Here is a 5894-nt window from a genome sequence, read left to right on the forward strand (position 1 = left end):
TTTGTTCATTCAAGAATTTCAAGTTTTGTAACGAGCTCTGAGTAGATGGTTTCAGAAATCCGATATATATGCAATTTTCTTTTCATTTGATCTTGCTAACAAACAAAATTGACCTTCAACTTTATATATTAGTTGACTTGTAAAATAACCACATAAACTCATGATTCAAAGCCAAACTAATGTTTTCGAATTGTGATTTACCGCGCTACATCGTGCGGGTATACCACTAATGTGTATATATATATATATATATATATATGTATATTATCTTATTAAGCAAATTTGCTAAATGTTTTAGCACTCTTGAAATCTTAAAAATGTACAAACCCTAAAACCCAAAGTACTAGTTTTTAAAGCTGGGTTTTAAAACCTAAAAAAGTACAAGCACAAAGTACTCCCGGCAACGACTTTTACATCCCTGCAGACCCTCTTTGCCCAAGAAGACGATTCAGGCAATTTCGCTCCCCAAGATGCGATTCATCGCTCTCTATACTCAAATCATCCATGTATTAACCTTCAATCCACCGCTCTCGTTCTCACCCTTCAATCCATTGCTCCATCGTCTTCAATCTTCAACCTTCAATCTTCAACAATCTGCCCAAGACGACGATTACCAATTCTGTTTAGGGTTCTGCCTCCATCGTCGTCTTCTTCAATCTTCAACCTTCCAGGTAATTATGTTCAGTAATCAGTCCCCCATACTTGAACAATCGTCGTCTTCCACTTCCTACACACTTGAGAAGCAACCAAATATTCTTGTAACTTAGAAATATGAAATGTCCGATTGTAACTGAGATTCTTTCAACAGATAAGAAATTAAATCGTCAAAGGATTCCATAAGAGTAACATATCATATTTCCCTTTTCTGCTGTCGTCTTGTTGCTGCAAAGTTCTAGAGTTATTTTTGGATACTTGGATTGTTTGGATTTTAATTGATCAGCTAGCTCATAATTTACCGGCTAATTGCATTTTATAGAGCAACTTTGGTTTTGTTATGCAATTTACAAGTTCCCTGAGATTTCTTTATAGAAAAAATGAAACTAAAAGACTAAGCATGTTATCTATAATCTAAGTCCCTCTTTTAAACTGTCCTGAAAATGTAGGCACAGTACTGTTGTAGTTTTTTCTTAATATTGAGAAAATCTTGAGCCCGTAATTTGTGTTTAGATTGTACTCCATTGGCAAGAATTTATCACAATTGGTTTTCTCTCTTTAGTGTTAAATATATACGCTTCCTGTTTAAAATGAAGACCTATGTATTTCAAAAACATATCATATTTCCCTTTTCTGCTGCCGTATTATTGCTGCAAAGTTCTAGTTCTAGAGTCTGTCTTATATTTTTGGCTCACTTAGTCAGAGGCGAGTAGAGACTTTTGGTTCATTGTTGTAGATTTTGATGGTGAGCAATATGGCAATGATGTACACCTTCTGGTTCATCAAAAGTTTGCATTTTTTCTTCAAATATTTACTAATTAGCTGGATCAAGTTTTGGGGTTTTGATCCATCTGATGTGTTTTATTTTGGTCATTTTGTGTTTTTTGCTTGTTGATTGATTCATGATGGCTCCTGTAAATTGAAGTTCACTGGAACAATGTAGCTTCCCATGCTACAGGCCCTATCTAAGTAATAAAGTTCAACAACAACAAAGAGAATGCCTGTGACCCTGCTTCAAAATTTTCAAAAACAGGCACAAAAGGGGAACAAAGAAAAAAATGAAAGCTATTTGGCAAGTCTGGCTCACAACTCTCTTTTCCCTCTTAAAAATGGAAATAAGACTCCATCTATGTAACTAATGTGAATCTATGGTACTATTAATCTATTATAAAACAGCATGTTGTTAATATTGTTTTTCCTCAGTTGTTACTTGATTCAGCCAGATTGTACATACTTGTTGGGTTTCATCATTCAATACTGTAATTTTTAGTATATTATGTTTCTACACTTGAGATCAAGCCATGGCTCACTAGAGTTCCAAAGACATCAAGATTAAAGCACCCTTATTGTTGGTTCTTTTTTGTATTTTTTGTCCTTAGATTTTTGTCCCTCTTTTAAATTGTCCTGGAAATGTAGGCACAATACTGTTGTAGGTTTTTCTTAATATTGAGAAAATCTTGAGCCCGTAATTTTTAATAGATTGTACTCCATTGGCAATAATTTATCACTATTGGTTTTCTCTCTTTAGTGTTAAATATATACGCTGCCTGTTTAAAATGAAGACCTATATATTTAAAAAACATATCATATTTCCCTTTTCTTCTTTTTTGTCCTTAGTTTTTAGGTCTTGGACTCTTTTTTGGAGTTGCGTGCAATGTGTTGTATGATTGGGTTATTAGTAATGCATTATGTGTTCTCAAATTGTTTTGTAGGTCTGAGCATATAATCCTAATCAATCCATCGCTTCCATTGTCATCTTCCTTCAAGCTTCAATCAAGGTTCTAGGTAATTATTTCTATACTACCTGTTGTAGAAGCAATAGATTTTTTTTAATAGATATGTAGTTGAGTTATGTGCTTCATAGAGTCCTGTCAAACGCATAAGAAGTGTATTTTTACCTGACTAATTTCCGTAATATTTCTACCATTACGCCCAACAACAATCCCTATATGTGTATGGTTGCCAAGGTGTGTATGGTTGTTTGCTTATTTTTGTTTTTATTTTATGATTCATATTATCTTAAAAGGATCCTGATTTAACCTAGCATGGCAAGGGTACTTTGTACATATATTTTGTTAAAATGTTGAGATGTTCCCTAGATTGCTTTTTGATTCTTGATATTTTTGCATTTGAAAACATCTTGATCCTTAGGACTATGAATGATGCTGAAATTATTTGATAAGTATCTTGTTACAATGGGTTTGTTCTACTTGAATCTTTTGGTTTTCTCACCAACAGATTACTTTTATGTTTCTTAGACATGTAATCTGTTTTTAGAAGGGTGCTTTTGCGGACTGTAAGGAAGACTGGTTGAGACCCAAAAAACTGAGATGTAAAGACATCAATCTTTTATGATCCAGCTTATATACATGTACCTCTAAGCCATTTACATAATCCAGCTTATACCTATGTACCTCTTAGCATTAAAAGTCGTTAGTACAAGGAGTACTATAATAAGTTCAGATTTTTAGTATTCAACTTATTAGCATTTTAAAGTTCCACTTAGAAATCTTCAAAAAATAAAAGAATGTATGTTGGTTCTGTTCTTATGAGAAACTCTCATTAATGGTTGCTGGTCCTCCACTGTTTCCTTGATTTATGGCTGCATCAATCTGTATTTCCAAGACCTGAGTGTACTTGAACTTGATGCTTTTGTAGGGTGGAGATTCTAGCATTAAGAGGGTAAAGGTTGAGCAAGAGGTAGAATCACATGCTATTGGTGGACCACAATCAGTAGATCAGAGAACTGATGATGTAGAGCAGCATATGGATGCTATATTCAAAATCTTCACAAAGATCAGTTCTATGGTGCAAAATTCCAACTCTTTTTCTTTGAAATATATTTGTTTTATGTTAAAGTTCATTATAGCTGGTTCAACAAGCTCTAACCTTTCATGTTTAATTAGTTTTTTATAGAACCACGTAAGATTACGGGTAAAATTCCATGCTTTTACGTAACTTACCGGGTAAGATTTTAATCTATTAAAATGATATCATATGCAACATTTTTTTTTAGTAAGGGGACGTTTACCAAACGCTTATCTGGGTAAGTGCTTACCAAGTAACATTACCTCACTGTGTGAATATGGTAAAGACCAAGTATCTTACCCGGTAAGAGCGAGACAAGGACCAAGAGTCTTATCCGGTAAGTGATGCGATAACTCTTACCACGGTAAGCGCTTACCGGGTAAATTGTTGCATACGATGTCGTTTTGGTGAATTGAAATCTTACCCGGTAAGTAAATAATAATGTTAAATTTTACCGGTAAGCACTTACCGGGTAAGTGTTTGGTAAACGGCCCCTAAGTGTTTACATGGTAAAAGTCATTGCTTTCACTTATGGGTAAGACTCTCGATCCTTCTCATCACTCTTACCGGGTAAGTTTTTTAATCCTTGTTATGTTCATCCGATCAAGTAAAGTGACCTGGTAAGCATGTACTAGGTAAGTGATTAGTAAACGGCTCCATGGACCACATGATTTGCTTTAACAACTGATCGTGTGTAATGTGATTTCTACTTGTCTATAACCACAAATTTTTAATAAGTTTCAAGTTTATCATAGACACTATGGGTTTGTTTACTAAATGCTTATTGGATATGCCTACGACTAAGAATCTTACCTGGTTAGAAGCAATGCAATGATCGATAATCTTACGCGGTAATTGAGAAAAAATGTTGACTCTTAACGGTAAGTACTTACCGGGTAAGCATCTTGTAAACGGCCCCTTACTGTTAAAAATATTTTCAAGTTTATGATGGACACTATGGGTTTGTTTACTAAATGCTTATTGGATATGCCTAGGACTAAGAATCTTACCTAGTTAGAAGCAATGCAATGATCGAAAATCTTATGCGGTAATTGAGGGAAAATGTTGACTCTTAAAGGTAAGTACTTACCGGGTAAGCATCTGATAAAGTGTAATAACCCAAAAGAAGAAAAAAGAAAAAGAAAAAAGAAAATGATTGCTAGATAATAAATTATAGAGATTGGTTATGTAAATGTAGGGAAAGTGAATGGTTTATAACTAACATTGATGGTAATTCAATGTCATGCTAACCAATGGGCTTGAAACCCCCAAGACTTATCGTTTCCTTTTCCATAACTACCGATAGCTTAGCATAAAAAGGGGATTTTCTAACCTTATATGAATTTTGGTCGATAAGGAGAACTATTACGGACAAAGGCAACGGTAGACACTGAAACAAAAGTCGACGGTATTGTACATCGCAGCTAATTCGACGCCAATCGGTAAGTGTTTCATACCCATTGTCGAAATTATGTTTACTAGATAATCATTCTAGTCGCTCGATCGTTCAGGTGGGTTCCTGAAGGGGCAACGGTGGCCAACGGTCACCGAAAGCACCCCCACTGTTCTTCACAACGGTAATCACGGTGAGATCGGGTTGATAAACGGTGACCCTCGTGTCGGTTTTAGGAGATAGAACTTATGTTTAGTGTGTGTAAGTCGATATACTTATATAATGGATGGACGACGTTTCGTTGCTACGATGAATTGAAGGGTTAAAAAACTCGTTATGATGAGAGATTTATCGAGTCTCATTAATTCTATGTGTTGATTCACCGGAGTTTAACAAATTAGGACACAAGTACTGCTCGTCGGAAACTGCTTGGGATTATTTGCAGAAGTGACACACACACACACATATATATATATATATATATATATATATATATACATAAATCAAATTGTAAACAAATAGCTAAGCATGGGTTATAAAAATAAAAATAAAAAAATAAATAAAAGGTGTCAAGAGTACTAGTCGATCATCTCTAAGGAAAGTCGTATGTTACAATCAGCATTATGGTCTTTGATCTGTAGGGAGACACTAACCACTTAAAAGAGCGCTTGAGACAATAACTACTACGGTGAGTTATACGTGACTTTCCTAAAAATGGTTGCACATTTTATTTACAATTATATGCAAGGTTGCTGGAATTTTTCTCGATATATTTGAATATCATTCATGTATGCGTAAATCGTGCCTTATTTTATAAAAAATGTGGTGTGGCAATGTGGGCTGTACTACGGTATGATTCCATAAAGACAAGCATGCTTTGTGAGCTTGTCTAAGTCGTAAGTGCGGATTTGCTGTGTGAGTTCGCCAGGTAATGCTGTGTGAGGTAGTCATCTCCCGTAACGCCACTAGCTTTGTGAAGTGTGTTGTTTAACTATATGCATGATAAATTATGACGCTTTGTGAAATCTATTTTTTACGT

At 34.8% G+C, this 5894-nt stretch overlaps 1 long non-coding RNA gene across 1 annotated transcript; it reads left to right on the plus strand.

Annotated features, from left to right (window-relative positions):
• Positions 1-447: 447 nt before the first annotated feature.
• Positions 448-4909, plus strand: LOC112510140. The gene is made up of 3 exons (XR_003068887.1): positions 448-671; positions 2367-2439; positions 3313-4909. It is a non-coding gene; the product is annotated as an uncharacterized LOC112510140 (long non-coding RNA).
• The last annotated feature ends 985 nt before the right edge of the window (positions 4910-5894 follow it).

The sequence above is a fragment of the Cynara cardunculus genome, assembly GCF_001531365.2.
Source record: "Cynara cardunculus var. scolymus isolate 2C chromosome LG 3, CcrdV1, whole genome shotgun sequence".
NCBI lineage: Eukaryota > Viridiplantae > Streptophyta > Magnoliopsida > Asterales > Asteraceae > Cynara > Cynara cardunculus.